The sequence below is a fragment of the Nasonia vitripennis genome, assembly GCF_009193385.2.
Source record: "Nasonia vitripennis strain AsymCx chromosome 2 unlocalized genomic scaffold, Nvit_psr_1.1 chr2_random0002, whole genome shotgun sequence".
Lineage (NCBI taxonomy): Eukaryota > Metazoa > Arthropoda > Insecta > Hymenoptera > Pteromalidae > Nasonia > Nasonia vitripennis.
Genome location: NW_022279608.1, coordinates 1,158,801 through 1,172,180, shown reverse-complemented (window position 1 = coordinate 1,172,180; position 13,380 = coordinate 1,158,801). Strand labels below are relative to the sequence as shown.

Below are 13,380 nucleotides of genomic sequence, written 5' to 3'. Positions count from 1 at the left end.
GAGACACGGGAAAAAACTTTGGCGACTGTGCAAGGGACCGTGGCATGGTTTTGTGTCGGCGACGAAAAATAAGGATACTGTAATTTTTGCGGAGTGCGCGGGAAATATAGAGATAAGCAAGGAGCAGAGGGGTTGAGTCCAGGGGGTGGTCTATAGACTGTTCGCCGAGCAACCGAAGGGCCCGGGGATGACCTGGATGGCCGAGCATCACATCTTCATGATACATCCGACTCCGGTGCGACACCCTTGGCGTCGACGGTCACCCAGCGTCATGGAGTGGTTCATAAAAGAGATTAAGCGGTTATATGGCGAGGATATTATTAAGAGATCCGCGAGCGATTATTTGAGTCCACCGTTGCGGGTGCCGAAGGACGACGGGACGTTTCGATTTTGCGTTGATTATAAAGACGTGAATAAGTGAATGAGGAATGATGCATACCCGATGAAGAATATGGACACGATTTTAGACAGGTTGAGGAAAGCGCAATACTTGTCAAAAATCTACTTAAAGCAGGCGTATTTTCAAATTCCGTTAGCGAGGGAGAATCGAAACATTTAAGGAGCACTTGGAGTATGTGGGGCGCGTGTTGCGGAAATTAAACGAGGTGGGATTAGTTGTAAATAAGAATAAGTGTTCATTTTGTGTAGAGAAAATTCAATATTTATGTTTTGTATTAGATAAGGACGGGTTGAGGCCGGATCCGGAGAAGGTAGAGCCAGTGTTGAATTTTCTGGCGCTGAGGAAATGTTAAGCGGTTGCGAAGGTTTTTGGGGATGATAGGGTGGTACTCAAGGTTTATAGAGGGCGATTCGGAGATGAAAATACCGTTGACAAAGTTATTGAGAAAAGGGTAACCGTGGCAGTGCGGAGAAGAGCAGCAGGAGTCGTTCGAGGCTTTTAAGCGTGCGTTGACGGAGGCGCCTGTTCTCGCGCGACCGGATTCTAGCAAACCATTCACTCTATAGTGTGACGCGAGCTCGAGCTCGATTGCAGCTGTTTTAACGCAGGAGGGAGAGGATGGCGAGCATCCGATCCTATATGTTAGTCGTCTCATAAATCCGGTCAAAAAGAACTACGGTGACGAAAAAGGAGGCTCTAGCGGTCATCTGGGCCATTAAAAAGCTGCAGCCCTACTTGGAGGGATATAAGTTTCGCGTAATTACCGATCACGCGGCATTAAAATGGTTACAGAATTTGCGAGATTCGACGGGCCGATTAGCGAGGTGGGCTATAGAATTGCAGCAGTGGGACTTTGAAATCGTGTACAGGAATGGTACGCTTAATCAATTTTCTGACGCATTGTCGCGCGCTTATGAGTCCGAGGAGAGAGTTGCGAGTTTCGGGGAAATTAGAGATGAGGGGTATTTAAAATTGTTAGAGGACTTAGAGAAGTTTCCGAGAAAATACGCGAATTGGAGAGTCGAGGACGGGAAGTTGTATAGATTCCGAAATGACCCGATGCTGGACCCAATCATCGATCGAGATGAGAATTGGCGATTGATCGTGCCCGTATGCATCGCGAAGGAGTTATGGAAGAAGCGCACTGCACGCCGTCGTCAAGGCACTTAGGGGATGAGAAGACGTACGATAGAGTAGCTAGAGAGTATTATTGAAAAGGGTTCTATCACGACGTTTATAATTTTGTGAGAGAGTGCGAAACGTGCCAGAAGTATAAGGTATCGTAGACAGGGAAGCAAGGGCTGCTAGGGAAAAGAATCGTGGAGAGACCGTGGGTAGTCGTGGCTGCAGATTTAATGGAATTTCCGCCGAGTAAGTCGCGAAATAAGTACTTTATAGTCTTTCAGGGTTTATTTACGCGTTGAGTAGAGGTTAAACCGATTCAAAAAGCGGACGGGAAATCAGTAGCGCGCGCGTTTGAGGAGTTAATATTGTTCAGATGGGAGATGCCCGAGTACTTCTTGCCGGATAATGGGAAGGAGTTCGATAATAAATACCTGGAGAGTGTGTTGAAAGAGTATGGGGTTAGAAACGTAACGACGCCGCCGTATCATCTGCAGGCTAATCCGGTAGAGAGAAGTAACTATACGCTAAAAACCATGATAGCTAGCTTTCTTAAAGAGGATCACTGAAATTGGGATGTACACGTACATGAGTTAAGACATGCGGTCAACACGGCCGTACAGTCGTCTCTTAAGGTTTCGCCAGGGTTCTTAAATTTCAGGAAAAATCCGAAGCCGGTGGCTAGTTTACGTAGAGAGATGGAGGATAGAGTGGAAGTAAGTTGAATAGAGCCGAGGGACTGGGAGGATAGGATGAAGCGTCTTGATGCGTTGAGAGATCTGGTTACGAAGCACATAGATGACGCGCACGAGAAGCAAGCACGGGAGTATAATAAGGGGAGGAAGGACGTAAAGTTTTTTGTAGAGAATCTAGTAGAGCGTAAGACACACCAGACGTCTAAAAGGTTTTCGGCTAAGCTTGCGCTGAAGTACGAGGGGCCGTTTGTCATAGAGGAAGTGATGGGGCCGACCGTCTATCGACTAGGTCCGGGACCAGAACAGAACGCGAGTAGGATAATAGCGAAGGTAGGTTTTGCCCGACCCAAAAATAATAGCTTTAGTCTTCCCGACATTGAGGCGAAGCGCGTTCTCGGACGCCCATACCGCCACTGCACGCGCCACAGCCGACAGACGGTCCGCACCCCCGCTCAAGTCGTCCCTCGCCACCTGCGTATAAGTTTGAAGGTCATCAGCATATAGCAAATGCTCGACACTATCCGATAATTCGCCCTTAGGGCCCTTAAAAGAAGCCAAAATGTCTCTGTGATCGTTGATGTAAAGACTAAAGAGAAGAGGACCCAGGACCGAGCCCTGTGGAACGCCAAGATTGGTAGTGAGCCAATCAGAATTGCCAACTGTTTTCGTAACCACTTGATGGTTATGCCCTGTAATGTATGACTTGATCCACAGAACTACAGACCTAGAGAAACCCACTCCTATTAGCTTTCGAAGAAGTTTAGAGGGTGAGATCGTGTCGAACGCCTTACTGAAATCAAACATCAGGAGGATAGTAAGCAGTTTTTTTTTGCTATTAATACCCGCCCTAATGTCCTCTGACAGACTCACTAGTGCTGTTTGCGTGCTGTGATAACGCCGAAAACCCGTCTGACGTGTATCAAGAAGCTTCTCCGACTCTAAGTACTCGGATATCTGGTCGTGAACAATCTTCTCTAGAACCTTGGCAAGAAAACATAACAGAGCGATCGGACGAAAGTCTGAAGCGGCTGATGGAATTGCCGTTTTCTTGAGGGACACTAGACAGGCCTTTTTCCAGGCTCCAGGGAAGACGCCACTAGACAGAGACGAGTTAAAAATAGATGCAAGGTGGAGGCCCAGGACCGGAAGGGATTTAGCAATGACATCCTGAGGAATGCCATCCTCCCCTTTTGCCTGTGATGAGAAATGCGCAACGGCCAGGACCAGGTCCGAAAAAGTGATTTCACGGAAAGTGAAACCAGCTTCACTGGCCGTCGCCACAATCTCATCCAAGTTCACCTCGCTCTCTGATTCTGATACGGAGACCCCGGCAAAGTGGACATTGAGCTCGCCTGGGAAGAAACCGTGTAGTTCCTCCTTAGCCGTGGACAATAGTCCAAGATTACGAAGCTCAATCCAGATGTTTTTGTTGTTGTTCAAGGCCTCCGAAATTCTGGCCTGAATAAAAGCCTCTCGCGCCTCGATTGTGCGCTGTTCTGCTTGAGCCGCAAGAGACTGGAATTCCGACCAGAACCACGAGTCACGGGTCCTTTTGAATCTTCGTTCGACCGCATCACGCTTATCATAAAGGTCTTGAAGTTCTGCGTTGACACACGGTGAAGATTTTTTATTTTTGGGTTTAAATTTTTTTAAAGGGGCAATTTTTTCAATGACAGTCATGATGTTGCCACTAAGCGCTTCTAATTTACTGTCTGTGGTCATGCCCGGGCAACTGATGGTCGACCAATCGCAGATTTCGAGAAGGGAAAGAAGCTCCTCGCACCTGGTGAATTTAAAATCTCTATAAAAGAATGGAGCTAGAGTAGGAGATTCTGACTTTGGAGTCCGAAACGTAAAATCAATTATGGTATGCCTACTCGGAAAGGTCGCCATCATGTTGTTCGCATTCAGCACTACTTCATTGTCGTCAGCATAGATTACGTCAATCCACGTATGTGACTCCCCGACGTGGTGCGTCGCACCATGTTCAACTAATTTGAGATTCAACTCACAGGCCAAATCCCTAACAAAATTCGCATCCTGAGACGTCGACAACATATTTGCGTTCAGGTCCCCCATGACTATACGATGATTATAGTCATCCACATATAGTTTTAATTTATCCACCAGGTCAGAGTTGATCATGAAAGAAATACCTGGTGGTCTGTATATAACGGCGACAAAAATGGGGGGCATGCGGCCCTTTTGAATTCTACACATAAGGTACTCTGGAATCCCGGGCTTTCTACCATCCGTCATTGTTGGAGATGAGCACAGTATGGTCGCCTTGTAACTATTGTGGATGTATAGTGCCATACCCCCTCCCTGGGTATTCCTGTCCTGACGAAGGACAGAGTAGCCCTTTACCTGCGCAAATACATCGTCGACGCCTGGTCCGAAACGCGACTCAGCCACGCCGAAGAGATGATAGAAGGGACGAGCAGTCGCCAGGAATTGACGAAACATCTCCATGTGCCTGTTCAGCGAGGTAGCGTTGACAAAACCCGCCCTCAACCCATCACACTCTGCTCCTCTCACCTACACTCCGCCTAATCAGTTTTTCGTACTGTCTTTATCTAGCGATCCTGAGCATGACGCAGTCTCAGTGATCGCGTTACCGTTATGTACCATTGTCGCATTATTTACAATATTGTCGTTACCCGTCATACAAGAATATGATGCAGCGATAGCTTGCAAGTCAGCTGCCGTTTGAAAATGATGTGACATCTCCCCGCCCCCCATTTTTGTCAAGAAACGACCGCCTCTATGCCAGACGTACTTGAAACCAAGACCGCTAGCTACACTTCTAAGACTTTTAAACTGCAAAAACGATTCTTTACTTAACAACTCATTTATGAAGATTTACTTTGAACCAGGCTATTACTCATTCCCTGGGATAAGTGCGAGACGTTGATATGGCGCGTGTTTAAGCCGGTTATCTTATGTTTTGCTCGCATAATATTTTTTACGATCAAGTGGCTCGATAGACAGACAACCCATGGCGATGGGCGTCCACCGACCGTTGCCACTCGCCTATTTGGACGGAGTAACCTCGCAGACACAACGTCATCCCTAGCGGTAGCGAGGACTGCGTGGGCCACGTCTCCACGTTCTTGTTCCGGACAGTCAGAAATACTAGAGATGATTATCTCTGCAGTCGACTCTCCACTGCTCATCCCGTCCGTCGGAGAGGAGCGCACGCCAGCAGAGTGTTCCCGACCCTCCTCTCGATGTTTACGAGCCCGGGTGTGACGTCGACCTTTACTGACACTAAAGCCATCTGTATCAGCCGACGTGGAGGCGCCCGCGCCACCACTCGCGTCAACAGATTCACAATCCCTGAGCGAATTGAGCGAATTGCTGGCAGAAGGGACATCTACTGCGGAATATAACATGGCAAGCCTAACACTTTAGTTTCAGAGATGTGTAGTCGTGCCAATAGCACTAGTAGCAGTACCAGTCACAGTAGTAGCAGTATAAGCAACAACAGTACAACCGATACAGCTGAAGAAAGTAAGAGAAAAAGTAATTTTTTTATTATTATGACATATTTATCTTTGAAGAATCAAAAACTTAATATTACAGGTGTCTATTCACAGAGGGGTGAAGGAAGAGGAGAAGAAGAAAATCCTCGATTTATTATCGAAAGCGAGTCAACACGTTTCTACAGACATTTTGGCTACGAAGGAAGAGAAATACGAGGGATTCTACCGGAACCACTCATGAATGCAGATTTCCACTCCTGGCTTGAGGGTTGTGTGCGAGACTTGCATCGACAACTTTGCGAAAAAGGTGGACCGAGCGATTGTATCGGTGTGACCATCAATTCGGAGCAGTTCAATCGAGGACCTCTTTGGCTATCGTTCAGACTCATTGAAAATTTCCTCATTGAAGATCTTCGGGGATTACTATACAGTGATGTGCAAAGTGCAAACGAGTTTAATGTGAACGAAAGATTATTAATTAATTGTGCTATTGTTAAAGATATTGTGGGTAATGGACGAGTGCGTTTAACTGAAAAATCAGTGAATAAAAAGTCCATATTGACACAGGTGGTGCATGCCGACATACACCAGGTGCATGACGATGGAGATGCTGCTATGATAAACATCGAAAAAAGAGAGGAGAATGAGGAAGCGGAGGAAGCAGAGGTGCAGCAGGAGGCCGTAGAAGATACAGCCATAGAAATTGGCTAGCAGGAGGAGGCTGAGGAGGTCGATGCGGAGAACGATAGTAGGAGTAAACGACGCAGCGTGTGTTTGTGGGTATGCGTGTGTGTGTGTGTGGTGGAACTCGACGATAAAGTTTATATTTACAATATTTATAATATTTTTAATAAATAAATACTATGTAACATGTTTTAAAAATGATATAGTGATTTTTTCTTTCATAAGTCGGTATAGCGAGCCACAACAAATGACGTTATCACTAGCGCATCTTGTAAACAAATAATAAAGTATAATATTTGTTTATAAAAACAAGTAATTAACATCATCTTTATTTTAAGTACTAAAGATAAAGTTACTTACTTGCTTGTATAAACAAACATGATACCTTATCTTATCTTATTGACTTGTATACATTAATAAGATAAGGATGCGACAGTGATAACGTCATTTGTTGTGTCTCCCCATACCGGCTCACTTACTACTATGAGGCATGTACAATTATGTTATCAAAGCAACTGCGTTTGTATTTTGCTTGGTTTTTAATCGTAAACAAATTACTATTAGCACAATCCGTTTAAAAAAATACAAGAATTTTTTTTTTGAAGAATTTGTAGTAACTTAAATTTATTTGCCTGGCTTAAAAATTGTAATGTTTTTTTGTTATTAAAGTAAGCCTAATAAAAACTTAAAGTTTTATAGCATAGCTCGCTATTCTTTTTTACCTTTGCTTTACTTTTTAAATTTCTGAACCAGTGGCAGTAAAACTATTTTTATCATAAAAAAACGCGTTATCCTCAAAGACACTGGCACACCAATTTGCAACGAACGTGGGGGTTGGCGAGCAGAGCAAGCAGGGAAGGGGTACCCTCTTGTATATAGAAAAGAGGTTTTTTTGTTCTCGTAAGTCTCTTTTCGCTAAATCAATCATCACGAAATTATGCTGACGTCTGCATAACTCCGCAAATGTCAGCATAATTCCTCTTTTCTTCCCAATTTTGTCAGCATAAGCCCTGATATTCTTGTTTATAAAAACATATATTTATATATACATGTTAAAATTAGATCTTACAACCCGTGCAACTACGCACCCCAAGCTGATGTAAATCTTAGTTTGCTATGTCTGTTAACTTTTAATAGTTGTTCTTAACTATCTTCTCTCACGATAATTTTTTTTAATAAAAGTATGTTATTAATTTTATTAACACAATAAATGTACATATACTTATATATTTTTATTTTAGTACATACACATGTTTAATTCCAATATATCATTGTACTATGTAATGCTTAATTATTATTTTGTCGTAATAATATTATATTTTTGTTGCTATTTATATACTTTATTCATCTGTCATATCGTTTTTAATTGTTATTTATAATAATAATCAAACAGAATTATATACAGATTTACTGAACCATTATAAAAATTAATTTTAATATTTGATAATAGTACATAATAAAAAAAGTATTTTTGTATCTTATCTTATCGCATCACAAACTATATTAATATGATAAAATATTATATTGACACATTTTATACAAAAAAGTAATTTTTACATATTTTATTCTTGTAAAACCTGCTCCACAATGAAAAATAATAAACAACATATATAATCCGCGAGCGAAGCGAGCGTTATTTGCTAGTAGAATAAATTATAATACTTTAAGAAGAGTGCACTACCTTAAAAATAAAAAAATTGATACAAAAACAATAAAAATATAAAATATACTCGACGCACCAAAGAAGTGAAAATGCAGGAACTTTAAGAAGCGATTAAAGCGGTGCTGGTAAAAGAAGCCACAATCAAGAGGCTCTAGAATAAAGTGGTCTTTGAAATAAAAGACCTTGACATGCTTACCTCTAAAAAGGATATTCTAGAAGCCCTACGTATAAAGTTTTTAAAAGAGGATGAAGTAGTAGAGGAGACGTCCGTAAAGACCCTCCGAAAAACCTATGGAGATACGCAGATAGCTGTCGTACAGCTGCCTGTCCAGATTGCCCAAAAGGCGATCGCATAAAGAAAGCTCAAAGTAGATTGGGTTAATTGAAGAATCAGGGAGATTATTCAAGAGATGCGACCACCTAGATGCTATAATTGCCTGGGTTTCGGCCATATCGCAAAAAAGTGTACAAAGACGTGCGACAGAAGCAAATGCTGTTTTAAGTGCGAAACGGAAGGACATGCAGTTGCACGAACGAGCTAAGTTGCATTCGCTGCTTCGAAAAGGATGGAGAATTAAAGAGTGACCATGCAGCTAGTAGCTATACATGCCCAGCTTACCGAGCCGCATTAAAAGAAGTAAAAAACGAACGAAAATGAAGATAGTGCAGTTAAATCCAAACCTCTGTAAGACAGCACAGGACCTACTCAACCAGTATGTCCACGAGAAAGAGGTAGACGTAGCCATTGTGTGCGAACAATATAAAGATCTAGACAAATCATCGTGGGTAATGGACACTACGGGTAAAGCAGCGATCTAGGCATGTGAAAACGTTGCTTTCTATGAAAAAATAAAGACCCGTAAAGAAAAATGTATAAAGGCTAAGGTAGCAGGTGTCACTGTTTACAGCTGCTATGTTTCACCTAACGCTCCCACCGAGCAATTCAAGCAACTGCTAGATTGGCTCATACAAGACACAGTAGGAAGAAAACTTACACTAATTGCAGGCGACTTTAATGCGTAAGCTGTGGAGTGGGGCAGCATAAGGACTAACCACACAGGTAGAGTACCCCTGGGAGCATTCGTTCTTCTACATTTAGTCCTAGTTAACCAAGGATGCACACATTTAGAAGAGAAGACACAGGGTCTATTGTCGACCTGACTTTTATTAGCATCAGCCTTATTGGCTCAGTTGATTCATAGACAGTAAGTGAGCACTATACACATAGTGATCACTAGGTTATAATAATGGAGGTAGGAATATCATACAACAAACAATAAAGTTAGTTGGAAAACGAAGGATTATGATAAGGATATGTTCCCGTTAGTACTGGAAGAAATGCAACTGTCTGGAACGGCAAACAGCAAGGCGGAGCAGGTGACGTAAACATCACCCAAACATATGACGCTGCCATTCCTCGAAGAGTGGCATACAGTAGACGACCACCAGTATACTGGTGGGACAAGGAGATCGCAAGTGCACGTAGCGAGTGCCACTGGACCAGAAGACGAGAACAACGGGCGAGAAAGAAATACTATATAACTGGTAGAGACCAGGAAATAGTAGATGCCTGCGGACAAGAAATGAAGAACGCTTGAAGGAGTCTTAAGAAAAAAATCCACAAAACAAACGACGGTGCCTTAAGGAATTACAGGACAAGGACGAACAAGACCCTTGGGGTCGACCGTATAAAATAGGAATGAAGAAGACTGAAGGATGCTAGGTGCCCTTACTAAAATGCCCGAAACAATTACACTGGGTAGTAACCACACTGTTTTCCAGGCAACTGAATGAGCCAAATGTCATCGAAAGAAGTGTAAATAAAGAGGCTATCCCACCGATTATGATTGAGGAATTGTTAGCTGCCTGCAAAAGGGTAGAAAACAACAAGGTTCTAGGGCCGAATGCCATTCCAAATATTGCATTGAAGCATGCCATTCACGCTCATTCAGATGTCTTCGTAGACTTGTACAACACATGTCTAGAAGAGGGAACATTCCCTACAAACTAAAAGAAACAGCGACTAGTACTCCTGTGAAAAGGAAAGAAACCACCCCAGGAGTCCTCATCAAACAGACCGCTCTGCATGCTGGATACCCCAGGTAAGATCCTGGAACGCATTATTTTGGATCATTTTGGACAACAATGGATCATCTTCAGAAAAAAGCGTTTAACCCTGGATTCAGTTAGTCTAGTGATTGACACTGCACAAACAGCGATAGAGGCGAAAAGATGAAAGGGAGGAAAAAAGAAGTATTGCACCATAGCTACATTGGATGTCAAAAATGCATTCAATTCGGCCAGCTGGAGTGAAATACACAAGGTACTACGGTAGCAGGATGTGCCCTTATATATAAGAAGGATGATTTCCGACTACTTGAAGGACAGAATCACATTAATGACACTGAGGACGGTACCATGACCTATAAAGTTACAGGAGGCGTCCCCCAAGGATCAGCACTTGGACAATAAACTTGTAAAATCATGTACGACGGGGTTCTAAACCTACGATTACCTGAAGGAGCAACAGTCGTGGGATTCACTGACGACATAGCAGTAGTAGTAGTAGCAAAACATCAAGAAGAGGTGACAGACATAGCTAAAGAGTCAACCCGTATAATACACAAATGGCTAACAGAGACGGGTCTGGAACTAGCCAGTCAAGAAACAAAAGATATTCTTATTTCCAGCAGGAAGAAGATTGAGGAAATCACACTGACGTTATATGGATATAAAATCGCTTCTTAACTAACCATCATATACTTGGGCATCACCATCAATGATGACTAAGTTTTAAACAAAATCTGGAAATAATCAGCGATAAGGCAGCAAAAGTTGGCGCTGCTTTATCACGATTGATGCCAAATGTATGAGGCTAACTCAAAAGCGAAGGTTACTTTTAGCCAGTGTTACCACATAGATTATGATATACGAAGCTCAATATGTGCAGGTGCGATGCGAGTAAAATTGTATGCACGAAATTTGACTACCGTGTGCAGGCGAAGTGCACTAAAAGTGGCGTCCGCTTACCGTACGGTATCGGACGATGCTGTCTGCATTGTAGCAGGCATGCCACCCATTGACCTTTTAGCGTTGGAAAGAAAGGTCGTGTTTGAAGCTAGGAGACAATCGTATGACAAAATCCAGAAGAAGATCTTGGATGCCGCAAGAAAGAAGACGATGGCTGAATGGCAAACAAGATGGGACGCTAGTGGCAAATGGCAATGGACTCATCGACTCACACCAAGGATAGAAAACTAGATTATAAGAAGACACGGGGAAGTTAACTACAACCTTACGCATTTTTTGATCGGGCACGGGTGTTTGCGGGCGTACCTGCATCGGTTCAAACTAGACGACTGTTCGAACTGTCCAATATGTTTGGATGCAACAGAGGATGTTGAGCACGTCTTTGTTGTCTTCAGTTTTATTTAGTTTGCTAGATACTTCAGTTGGATTTCTTTTTTTTTTCAGGTGTAAAATTGTACAATTTAGAAAATAAATAAAAAAATAAATACAACAGACAATAAATATTAATGAGTCAAGACAACAATTTTTTCATAGTTCAAAGCAGTTTTCATCATTTTATAATTGCAGTCTTCTACGTTCACTAATTTGTTCCCAATTAAAACAGCTATCTTCGGATTTCTACACATTTTTCTTAACTTTTTTGAAAACACGTCTTTAATCACAAAAAAAATTGACTTTTAAAAAAGTAAAAGGTTAGGCGACTTTAATAAATTCCACAACGAAATAACAGATAAAAAAGAACTGAGATCAATCAACCAAAGTCAAGTTCATTATATTTAAACATAATGAAGCACCAAATTTTTTTTTATTAATAAAGGGCTTACTTAACTTAAAATTAAATTATATACTGATCAATTAGGAAGAATTCGTTAAGTAGTATCTTGACAGTTCTGAAGTAAATACTTCTATAGGCTCGCCGGGTACACATTTTACTGGGGATTGAATCGGCCTGCGGTGACCGTCGTCACGGCGGCGCGACAGACCGATCGTCACGAAAGCAGCAGCAGATCTTTCCACCCACCATGCACTCTTTGCCGCGCATGTTAGCATGCTCGCATAGCTCAGCTCTTCGCTTACATATCAGCCGCAATTATTTACATACGCTGCAAGCGGTTATCGGATTTTCTTGGATTTCGAAAGCGCTAATATAACGGTACCTTTTCATGGTACTTCAATTTTTTTGCGTCAACTAGGTGACGTCAACGTCGTGACTTTTTTATTTTGCGTAAAACATTTGCAGGTAAACATTATTGACTTATTGCGGTAAACATCATCACTGTATGACACACCCTGGCGTAGACCTCGATTTACTGCATGCTCGTGCAATGCTTCATCTAAGTTTTTCAACTCTCTGTCAAAGTTGCGATTAAGTTGGAAATATAAGAAAATGGCAGCGATTAACTCATCAAAAACACTAAATCCAAAAATTATAAAAATTTATCAAAAAAGTCACAATTTAATGTATTCTTGTATTTAAGTACTTCACACTCAACGAAGACGCATTTGGATTTGCGTCGAAGACTAATTTTTAAATATTCACAATTTACAACTTTTTACCGAATTTAAAATTGTTTTCACAATTACAATAATATTTTACAAACATATTTTTAAAATATTCACTTTTTTTAGAAACCTTCTAAAATTTCCGAAACCTTTTTAAACTTTGAGGTTTTTTTGTCTTTGTCCAAGGATTTCATGAACTTAACCAAGAAAATAACCCAATAAAAACGTAAACTACTCACATTTTAAGTAATATAAAGTCGCGAGTTGTGCTACTCTTGACCGCATTTCTGAACTGTGCTAATCTTCGCGGCAAATCGTGAGTTGTGCTAGTTTTTGTTTGAAAATTTGCACTGTGCTAGTCTTCGTAGGAGCGACGATATTATGTATGCATGTCTATGAGACTTATCAAACACAGGCTCACAGACAAGAGCATATATGCATACATTAACTGGGTTCAAAACGAACCTGGCGCCCAAAAAATACTGGCTGATTCTGCATGTGAATAGGATAAAAAATGGTATCTATAATTTTATTGTAAACCTAAGTTTTTAAATAAAAAATAACTTAATATTGAAAAAATCAATTTTATTCATAATTTTAATTCAAAAACTATTAGGTTCACAGAAAAAAAACATGGATACCTTTTTTTATCCTTTTCACATGCAGGATCAGCCAGTATTTTTTTTATTTACTTATATCTTTTAACAACAAAGTTTAAATTTTGACCAAATTGCCGTGATAGAAAATTTTTGTAAGCTACTCAAAATTCACATTTATTGAATCATATGCGTCATATCA

General features: G+C 41.4%; 1 protein-coding gene across 16 annotated transcripts in view; it reads right to left on the bottom strand.

Moving 5' to 3' along the window:
- LOC100680429 (protein unc-79 homolog) overlaps positions 1–13,380 on the bottom strand; it is a 2,400,004-nt gene that overhangs the window by 1,901,193 nt on the left and 485,431 nt on the right. The window lies entirely within an intron of this gene.